Source organism: Jaculus jaculus, chromosome 1, assembly GCF_020740685.1.
Source record: "Jaculus jaculus isolate mJacJac1 chromosome 1, mJacJac1.mat.Y.cur, whole genome shotgun sequence".
NCBI classification, from domain to species: Eukaryota; Metazoa; Chordata; class Mammalia; order Rodentia; family Dipodidae; genus Jaculus; species Jaculus jaculus.
Window position 1 is genome coordinate 263,518,519 of NC_059102.1, and position 11,323 is coordinate 263,529,841.

General features: G+C 44.7%; 1 protein-coding gene across 3 annotated transcripts in view; it reads right to left on the bottom strand.

Moving 5' to 3' along the window:
* The window catches only part of Adat1 (adenosine deaminase tRNA specific 1), a 33,919-nt gene extending 30,151 nt beyond the window's left edge, over positions 1 to 3,768 (bottom strand). For all 3 annotated transcript variants that reach the window (XM_004659494.2, XM_045160507.1, XM_045160523.1), the window contains exon 1: positions 3,650 to 3,768. The gene's annotated coding sequence lies outside the window, so the exon portion shown is untranslated. The remainder of the gene's footprint in view (positions 1 to 3,649) is intronic.
* Positions 3,769 to 11,323: the final 7,555 nt, after the last annotated feature.

Genomic DNA, 11,323 nt, shown 5'->3' on the forward strand with positions numbered 1-11,323 from the left:
ATTCTCTCTCAATCCTTCTGTCTCTCAAATAAAATTTAAAAATGTTATGGCACATATTTAATGAATTTGAATTTACTATGCAACACAGAAATATATAGCAGGAAGTGTGTTGCTCACTGTTTTTTTACTTGGAAATAGCAAGTAAAAGATTGAAGGCCAGCCTCAGACTGACTTGGGCAAATCCTTACCATACAAGGTTTATTTTTCTGGACAAAAGTTATTATTTTCCATGGTCTTTTATTTTTTTTTCTTTTCTTTTCTTTTTTAAATATTTGTATTTATTTATTAGAGATAGGGACAGAGAGGGAATGGGCATGCCAGAGCCTCTAGCCACTGCAAATGAACTCCAGACATATACCACCATATGCATCTGGCTTACGTGGGACCTAGAGAATTAAACCCAGGCCCTTAGGCTTCACAGGCATGTGCCTTAACTACTAAGTCATCTCCCCAGCCCTTATTTGTTTTAATTATTAATTAATTAATTTATTTGAGAGTGACAGTCAGAGAAAGAGGCAGACAGAGAGACAGAATGGGTGCACCAGCGCCTCCAGCCACTGCAAACGAACATGTGCCACCGTGTGCATCTAGTTTACATGGGTCCTGGGGAATCGAGCCTTGAACCAGGGTCCATAGGCTTCAGAGGCAAGTGCTTAACCACTAAGCCATCTCTCCAGCCCAGCCCTTATTTTTTCATTTGAGAGAGCAAGCGTGTGCATGAGAATTGGCACACCAGAGCCTCATCCACTGAAATTGAACTCCAGAAGCTTTTGCCACCTAGTGGACATGTGTGACATTGTGCTTGCCTCACCTTTGTGCATGTGGCTTATGTGGGAACTGGAGAAGTGAACATGGGTCCTTAGGCTTTGCAGGCAAGCGCCTTAACTGCTAAGCCATCTCTCCAGCTTCTCTCTCTCTCTCTCTTTCTTAATGAGAGAGAGAGAGAGAAAATAATGGTGCACCAGGGCCTCCAGCCACTGTTATCAATCTCCAGACATATCTGCCATCTTGTGTATCTGGTTTACTTGGGATCTAGAGAGATGGACATAGGTCCTTAGGCTTCACAAGCAAGTGCTTTAACCACTAAGACATCTCTCCAGCCCTTCTATGGTCTTTTTATAGAGTGAATTTCTACCTTAGTCTAGTAAAACCCTGTGTAAATGTCTCATTAGCTAAGCGTTTTTTACAGATGTGCTAAGGATGCAGGCATGGAGTTGCCCTTTCTGGGTCCCAACTCTGGCTTGACCACAAATTGTGTGATTATTGGGCAGTTACTCAACTTCTGGTCTAGTTTCCTCATCTGTTAAAATAGGGGTAATAGTACCTAGCATATTTTATAAATAATACCTAAGTACTTTTTTTTTGGAAGACAGTGTTTCATGTAGCCCAGTCCAGTCTAACTTGTGATCCTCCTGCCTTGGCCTACTGAATGCTGGATCCTGGTCATGCACCACCACACCCAACTGTCATACTTATCAAAGCAACTGCTACAGTCTTGAGCAAACAGTGTCAGCTATAATTACTATTACGAAAAATAACCATAATTACTCTGAGTAATTTGCCTTGAACTACTTGGTAGTACAGAAGGAATGGAGAGGTCTGCAGTGGAAACATAAAAGCATGAATTTCAGCTGGAGAGATGGCTTAGTGGTTAAGCACTTGCCTGTGAAGCCTAAGGACCCTGGTTCAAAGCTCGATTCCCCATATCCTGCGTTAGCCACATGCACAAGGGGGCACACACATCTGGAGTTTGTTTGCAGCGGCTGAAGGCCCTGGTGTGCCCATTCTCTCTCTATATATATATCTGCCTTTCTCTCTCTGTCACTCTCAAATAAATAAATAAACAAACAAAAATTAAAAAAAAACATGAATTTAAAAAGCAAAACGAAATTGGGTGTGGTGGCGCATGCCTTTAATCCTAGCACTTGGGAGGCAGAGGTAGGAGGATGGTCATGAGTTCAAGGCCACCCTGAGACTACATAGTGAATTCCAGGTCAGCCTGGGCTAGAGTGAGACCCTACTCCAAAAAAAAACAAAAAACAAATTAAAAAGCAAAACAAAAACATTAATCAGGTTAACTCTGTGATTGCTCACACCTATACTACCAGAATTCTGGAGGCTGAGGTAGGAGGATCATTGTGAGTTCCAGGCCGACCTGAAAGAGGCCTGGGATACTTTGCAGGAAACTCTCTCACTCTTGGCTCTATCAATGCTCATTGGGTGGTGACAGAAACAGCTAAGCATTTGTAAAACAGAATAGTTACTGAGCCCTGATGCATGTGATACTTCTGAAAGCTATGCCTACAATGAGCCCCTCTGCAAAGTGCACATCCATTATTCCATCCAGTAAATGGCAATAATTACTGAGACCAAACGACTTAAAACAAAAATCTAGCTGGGCATTTTGGCACACACCTTTAATCCCAGCACTCAGGAAGCAGAGGTAGGAGGATCAATGAGAATTCGAGGCCACCCTAGAACTTGAATTGCATGAGACTACATAGTGAATTCCAGTGAATTGGGCTAGAGGAAGACCCAACCTTGAAGAAGAAAAAACAAATACACAACAACAACAACAACAAAAAAAAAAAAAAACTGGCAAAATGAAATGATGCCTTAGCAGTTAAAGGCACTTGTTTGCAAAGCTTGCAAACTGGGTTCCATTCCCCAGGACTCATGTAAAGCCAAATGCACAAATAGCACATGCATCTGGAGTATGCAGCAGCAAGAAGCCCTGGTGCATCATACTGACAAACTCTTTCTTGGCTAAACAATAAACATAATTAAAAAGCTGATTCAGTAGGGGATGGTGGTGCATGCCTAAAATCCCAGTACGTGGGAGGCAGAGGTAGGAGGATTGCCTTAAGTTTGAGGACACCCTTAGACGACATAGTGAAGTCCAGGTCAGCTTGGGCTAGAGTGAGACCCTACCTCAAAAAAAAAAAAAAAGGATTTCTCAGTGGTTAAAGACGCATGCCTGCAAAGCTTGGTGGTCTGGAAGTCACTATGTGGTCTCAGGGTGGTCTTGAACTCATGGCCATCCTCCTACTTTTGCCTCCCAAGTGCTGGAATTAAAGGTGTGTGCCACCATGCCCAGCTTATTTATTTATTTATTTTGGTTTTTCGAGGTAGGGTCTCACTCTAGCTCAGGCTGACCTGGAACTCACCATGTAGTCTCAGGGTGGCCTCAAACTCATGGTGATCCTCTACCTCTTCCTCCCAGTGCTGGGATTAAAGGCATGCGCCACCACGCCTGGCATGTTATTTTGGTTTTTTGAAGTAGGATCTTACTGTAGACCAGGCTGACCTGGAATTCACTCTGTAATCTCTGAGTGGCCTCAAATTTATAGTGATTCTCCTACCTCTGCCTCCCAATTGCTGGAATTAAAGGCGTGTGCTACCGCGTCTGGCTTTTTTTTCTTTTCTTTTTTTTTCAGTATCCACATTTTAAAACCAGTTGCACAAAGTGTTACATGCATCTGGAATTCATTTGCAGCAGCAAGAGGCCCTGGCTCACTCATTCCCCTTCCACCACTGTAAATAAATATTAGAAAAAAAGTTAAGAGAACTAGAAAGTCTTGAATCTTTAGCAACAAAAGTAAACATGCAGGGCTAGAGAGAGAGATGGTTTAGCGGTTAAGGTGCTTGCCTGCAAAGCCAAAGGACACGGGTTCAATTCCCCAGTATCCACGTAAAGCCAGATGCACAAGGTGTGGCAACCGTCTGGAGTTGTTTACTTTGCAAAGGCAGATAATCCTGTCATGGCCCTGAAATTAAAGCAGGTGTGTGCACATTACAAATTTGCCAAGGACCACTCATTCCCTAACTAAGCTACATCCTCAACCTACGTCCTCCCAGCTGTAGAAACTACAGTGCTAATTGGGGCTCTTTAACTATCCAGGCAACTAGTCTTTTAAAATACTTGATTTGCAAAGGAGAGAATGAATGTGAATGGGTGCACCGAGGCCTTTTGCCACTTTGTACATCTGGTTTTACGTGGCTGACTGGGGAATTGAACATGGGCTGTCAGGTTTTGCAAACAAGCATCTTTAACTATTGAGCCATCTCTCCAATCCTCCAGGTAACTATTTTACCTATATCTGGCAATCTGAAGATTTTATTTTATTTTTTTTTTTGGTGTTTTGAGGTAGGGCCTTGCTCTAGCCTCGGCTGATCTGGAATTCATTATGTAGTCTCAGGGTCTCAGTCTCAAGAGCTCAAGGTGATCCTCCTACCTCTGCCTCCCAAGTGCTGGGATTAAAGGCGTGCGCCATCACGCCCAGGCCTGAAGATTTTATATATACGCTATCATTCAGATAGCTAACTCTGAATAATCACACAATTGTTGAAATAAATGTTTTAATATTCTAGCTCCACTGCAATTCAAGCCTACACTCTGCCCAGATCTTTTTTTTTTTTTTGGTTTTTCGAGGTAGGGTCTCACTCTAGCCCAGGCTGACCTGGAATTCACTATGGTGTCTCAGGGTGGCCTCGAACTCATGGTGATCCTCCTACCTCTGCCTCCCAAGTGCTGGGATTAAAGGCGTGCACCACCACGCCCGGCTTCTGCCCAGATCTTGAAGATCTTTCTTTTAAGCTCAGCTAAACAGGCATTTATTTGCCCACAAATAAAGATCTTTGCTTTTCTAAGAAAACTCCTTTACTGGGTCGGCAATGCTCCAGGGGTGTTTGGAGCGGAACGGACACCGGCGTCCCGTGGCGCCTTCGCTGAGGACCCCAGGAAGGGCTCCGCGACGGGCGGCCGGCGTGAGCCCCGGCTCTCTCGCTCACGCAGGTCGAGCACCCGCGCTCTGCCCGCCCGCGGCCAGATCTCGTCACCGGCCCGCTTTCCCCAACAGGAACCCACGGCCACTTGTCATGCAAAACCAGCTCTTTAAAGACAGAGCGCAGGCCCCGCACTCAGAAACCTGGGCTTACCCCCACCCTCCCCAGGTACCCTACGCATGCAGACGCACCGCCTCCGCCGCACACGCGCTCACGCAGCAGAGCGACCGCGGACGCGCCGTCATACGTCATCGAGCGACGGCTGCGTCCGGGCCCGCCCACGGTGCGCGCGGAGCACGCCGGGTGTTGTAGTCCTTCATGGGTGCTCCCCGAGGCCGCCGCCTGCACGTAGAGGAGAGGGCGCTGACCTAGAGGAATCGGATTAGAGCCCAGTAATAATTGAGCTCAAGCCCAGCTTGCTGAGTCACTGGGGCCACCTACAGGAGCAGGGAGTGACGACCCAGGAAAGCTGGAGCCCCTTGCACGATTTGCAGGAGTCTAGTCCTCATCACCAGTTATTCACTAATATAACTTTGGGGAGCAGGGGGATCTCCTGATCCTTGTAACTTTCTTGTTTCCCGAGCTTGCCTTCTCCCTCCCTCCATGAGAGAGTGTTTCAACGGACAGAAAGTCTCTACCACTTATTTTTTTCTTCTTCCCATGCTGGAGGTGGAACCCAGGGCCACACTCATGCTAGGCGTATGCTGTACCAGAGTGACAGCCTTCGCCCTTTGAAAAACTTGAGATAGAGTCTTGTTATGTTAATCTATTCTTCCTTCCTTTCTTATTTCTTCTCTTTCTTTCTTCTTCCTCCCTTCCTTTTTCTTATTTATTTGAAAGTGACAGAGAAAGAGGCAGAGAGAGAGAGAGGGAGGGAGGGAGGGAGGGAGGGAGGGAGGGAGAATGGGCGTGCCAGGGCCTCCAGCCACTATAAACGAACTCCAGACGGTGCGCCCCCTTGTGCATCTGGTTAACGTGGGTCCTGGGGAATCGAGCCTCGAACAAGGGTCCTTAGGCTTCACAGGCAAGCGCTTAACCGCTATGCCATCTCTCCAGCCCCCTTCCTTTTTAGTTTTTGAGGTAGGGTTAGCCTAGGTTGACTTGGAATTCACTTTGTAGTCTCAAGGTGGCCTCAAATTCACAGCAATCCTCCTACCTCCTAAGTGGTGGCATTAAAGGCGTGCACCACAACGTCTGGCCTCAGTCTATTCTTGAACTCACTCTGTAGCCCAGGTAGACCTTGAACTCATGATCCTCTCGCCTCAACCTCTTTAGCAGATGGGATCAAGCTCAGTATTCAGCACTCTTAACAAAACCAAGGATAAGCTCACAGGCCAGCATTACCAGTTTCTTTCTGTCTCCCCAAAGAGAATGGAAGAAGGAGAGAGGGAGAGTAAGGTACAGAGACAGGGAGAGAAAGGAGAAATTCTAGGGAGGATAGTATGCCACTTAAGAATGATGAGGTCTTATTTCCCAGAGACAAAGCCTGTAAGGAAAGTGTAAGAGAAAAGCAAAGATGAACACTGGACTTGATCTCTACAGACAGACAGTTTTATTTAGAGAAAACAGCAAGGGGAAACAACCTTCCTGCAGGATGGAGGCTGAAGCACTGAGCCAGGCTGGGGTTCAAGCTTATAAGGAGGATCCTAAGAAAAACAGACTCCACCAAGTGGCACGTATGTCTGCAGTTCTGCAGCAGTTGGAGGCCCTGGTCTGTCTGTCTCTCTCAATAAATAAATTTTTTTTTAATTAAAAAAAAAAAAAAACAGATGGTACCAGCTGCAGGTCCAAAGGAATTAGATAAAGATAAGGAATGGTAGTTCTTTTTGTCCTTGCTCAGAATAAGCTTTTTAGCCAAATTATCTAGGGGGGATAACCCACCAGATGGTTTCTGTTCCCTCAAGGCTTTCTGAGCTGATAGAAGTTTATCATTCAGGGGTGGACAGGCCTGTTAAGGCCACATGCTTCTGAAGTTCCTTTATTGCCTGTGGTCTTGGGAACAGTTGTTGACTCTTCAGTTCCCTCTAGTTTTCAGAGTTTCACTGAACCTAAAGCTTTTTTTTTTTTTTTTTTTTTTTTTTTATTTATAAAAAAACATTTTACTGGTCCAGGGCTGGAGAGATGGCTTAGCCAGTAAGGAATTTGCCTGCAAAGCCAAAGGACCCAGGTTCAACTCCCTAGGACCCACGTAAGCCAGATGCACAAGAAGCGCATGCATATGGAGTTCATTTGCAATGGCTGGAGGCCCTGAGTGCCATTTTCAATCTGCTTCTTTCTCTCTCCTCTTCTCTCTGTCTCTTAAATAAATAAATAAATAAATATTTTACTGGACTGGAGATATGGCTTAGTAGTTAAGGCACTTGCCTTCAAAGCCAAAGGACGCAGATTCAAATTCCAAGGACTCATGTAAGCCAGATGCACAAGGTGGCACGTGTGTCTAGACTTGTTTGCAGCAGCTGGAGGCCCTTGCATGCCCATTCCCTCTCTCTCTCTCTCTTAAATAAAATATTTTAAGTGACAGAGGACTGCTTAGCATTTCTACCACACCTTCCAAGGCTCAGGGTCCATTGCAGAAGAGGTGGTAGAAAGAATGTAAGAGCCAAAGGAAGGGTAGGACTCCTTACAATACTCTTCAAAACACAAAATGGCCTGGATATCCATGGCCTTGCAGTACCTGACACTACCTACACAAGACCGTCATAATAGAAGGAAAAGATCATTATATCAAAATAAAAGAGAGACTAATTGAGAGGGGGAAACATATGATGCAGTGGAGTTGCAAAAGGGAAAGTGGGGGACAGGGAATTACCATTGTCTATAATTAGGGAAGTTGTCAATAAAAAAGTTTAAAATAAAAATATTAGCTGGGCGTGGTGGTGCACACCTTTAACCCCAGCACTCGGGAGGCAGAGGTAGGAGGACCATCGTGAGTTTGAGGCCACCCTGAGACTACATAGTAAATTCCAGGTCAGCCTGGGCTACAGCGAGACCCTACCTTGGAAAATTAAAAAAAAAAAAATTACTTTGTGCATCTGCCTTTACATGGATACTAGGGAATTGAACCCTGGTTGTTGGGCTTTGCAGGCCAGTGTCTTAACTGCTGAGTCATCTCTCCAGCCCATTTTTTTTTTTTTCCCCTTTTAAATGTATTTACTTGCAAGGACAGAGAGAGGAAAAAGAGAGACAGACACAGGGAGAATGGGCACGCCAGGGCCTCCAGCCATTGCAAACGAACTCCAGATGCATGTGTTCCTTGTGCATCTGGCTTATGTGGGTCCTTTGGCTTTGCAGGCAAACACTTTAACTGCTAAGCCATTTCTCCAGGCCCCCCTCCTTTTTTTCTTTTTAAAATAATTTATTTGTTTAAGTATTTGAGAGAGGAGAGAGAGAGGCAGAGAAAGAATGGGCATTCCAGAGCCTCTGGCCACTGCAAACGAACTCCAGATGCATGTGCCACCTTGTGCATCTGGCTCTACGTGGGTACTGGGGAATAGGATCTGGGTCTGTAATCTTTTTTTTTTTTTTTTTTTAAATTTTTTTAATTTTTTTTTTTTTTAGTTTTTCGAGGTAGGGTCTTGCTCTAGCCCAGGCTGACCTGGAATTCACTCTGGAGTCTCAGGGTGGCCTCAAACTCACAGTGATCCTACCTCTGCCTCCTGAGTGTTGGGATTAAATGCATTTGCCACCATGCCTGGCTCAGTCTTTTTTTTTTTTTTTTTCGAGGTAGGGTTTCACTCTAGCCCAGGCTGACCTTTAACTTACTCAGTAGCCACAGGCTGGACTTGAAAGGCTCCTGTGTGTTCCATTGTCCAAAAAAGTAGGTTTCCATATGATTTATTTATATCCTCTTAGATTTTGATTAGCCCTCCCTCCACCTTTCCTTTACTTGATCTCTTCCCCTGACCTCACTTTGGGCCTTTTCACCCCCATTAATCTATTCTCTTTACATATATACAATACCATCCTATTAAGTACCCCCTTCCCTCCTTTTCTATTCCCTTTATATCTCTCTTCTAGCTTACTGCCCTTTGCTACTGAGTTTTCTTCCTACTCACACAGAAGTCCAGTCATCTGTAGCTAGGATCCACATATGAGAGAGAACATGCGACAGTTGGCTTTCTGGGCCTGGGTTACCTCACTTAGTATAATCCTTTCCAGATCCATCTATTTTCCTACAAATTTCATAACCTCATTTTTCTTTACCGCTGAGTAGATCTCCATTGTATAAATGTGCCATTTCTCCATTATACACTCATCAGTTGAGGGGCATCTAGGTTGGTTCCATTTCCCAGCTATTGTGAATTGAGTGGCAATAAACATGGTTGAGCAAGTATGTCTAAGGTAATGAGTCCTTAGGATATATGCCTAGAAGTGCTATAGCTGGGTCATATAGTAGATCTATCTTTAGGTGTCTTAGGAACCTCCACATTGACTTCCACAATGGCTGGACCAGATTGCATTCCCACCAACAGTGTAGAAGGGTTCCTCTTTTTCCTCATCCTCACCAGCATTTATGGCCATTTGTTTTCATGATGGTGGCCAATCTGACAGGAGTGAGATGGAATCTCAACATAGTTTTAATCTGCATTTCCCTGATGACTAGGAATGTAGAACATTTTTTTAGATGCTTATATGCCATCAGTATTTCTTCTTTTGAGAATGCTCTATTTAGTTGCATAGCCCGTTTTTAATTGGCTTGTTTGATTCTTATTATTTAATTTTTTGAGTTCTTTGTATATCCTAGATATTAATCCTCTATCAGATGTATAGCTGGCAGAGATATTTTTCCCATTCTGTAGGTTGCAAACACCTTAACTACTGAGCTCTCTTCAGCCTTTTTTCCTCACCTTTTTCGAGTCAAGGTCTCACTCTAGCCCAGAGGCCTCACTCATAGGAGACCTGCTTTATCCTCCTCAGTGCTGGGATTAAAGCGAGCTGTGTCCAGTTCTGTCCTTCCTATTTGTCACTTTTTCTGCCAAATCCCATATGTAAGTTGTCTAGAGCCTCAGTTCTTTGCAGCCACAAGACAATTGGCATCGACTTCTAGTCTTCTACTTATCTGTAGGTCACTTATAGATTCACTAATTATTGCAGCTTTTTCCAATGGTCTCCATAAAAGACATTGCCTTATTTGGTCCTGACTCTAATCTCCCTTGAAGAGAATAATCCACCTTTGTACAATCACCTTGATGAGGTATTCCACACTGGAAGTGTTTCTTCTGAAAAGACTACCTGGATCAACATAGGTGCGAGTCACCACGCTCTGCTATCCCTTCTGGAGTTTTCCCTCTAAGTAAATGACAACTCATTTCTTCAGGCATTCAGGCCCAAGCCATTTTCTCCTTTGACATCCAATTAGCAAATTGTTGTTCTAGGGAACAAGGACAAAGTACAGCTGTGACCTTTCCCCAACTATAGCCCAACTAATTGGTCTTCTTGTTTTCTCTTACTTTGAGATGCTCTAGTCATGTTGCTTCTGCAATTACAGATATGTGCTACCATGCTTGGCTGACCTGCTTTCACCTGCCTTCCATGTCCCTTTAAACACTCCAGCTTTCCGCCTTGCTCCCTAGTGACTGTGAGGGGCTCGCACAACCCAGGCCCTCACTGACCTTCACTCACTTTTCTCCCATGTACCAGGTGCTCTAGTCCTCTAGTCTGGTTGTCCTTTTCCTTTTCCCATACATCTCTCTGCCTACAGATTTTTACTTATGTGTCACCTGGCAAAGGTCTTCCTGCTGTTTTCAAAAATAGCTCTGTCTGGAGCCTTTAATCCCAACACTTGGGAGGCAGAGGTAGGTGGACTGCCATGAGTTCGAGGCCACCCTGAAACTATATAGTGAATTCCAGGTCAGCCTGAGCTACAGTGAGACCTTACCTCAGAAAACAACAAAAACAAAAGCTGTCTCGACTACTTCTGTCCTCTTACCCCATATGCTCTTCTTTAAAAAACAAAACAGTGGGGCTGGAGAGATGGCTTAGCGGTTAAGCACTTGCCTATAAGGCCTAAGGATCCCGGTTCGAAGCTCGATTCTCCAGGACCCACATTAGCCAGATGCACAAGGGGGCACACACATCTGGAGTTTTGTTTGCGGTGGCTGGAGGCCCTGGTGCGCCCATTCTCTCTCTCTGCTGCAACTCAATCCCGTGCAAACGAACTTCAGGCGCATGCACCACCTTATGCACCTGGTTTACAGGGTCCTGGGGTATCAAACCTGGGTTCTTTGGCTTCACAGGTATGCGGCTTAACCATTAAGCCATCTCTGCAGTCCTGATTTGCTCTTCTTAACGTGCATGCATTATCACCAAAAAGATCTTGTTTCTTGTTTCCCTAGTTTTCCCTCTGCCATCCATTCCAGCCTTAAGAAAATGTAAATTCCACAGAAGCATTGACTTAGTTTTTGTTGAGCGCTGTCTCCAATCCCTTAGAACAATACTAGGTACTGAGCAGACATTAATATAAATCAGTTCAAGGAAGAAGATAATACTAAGTATTCATTAGGACCAGCAGTCTGGCAAAAACTTAACATCCCAAAAG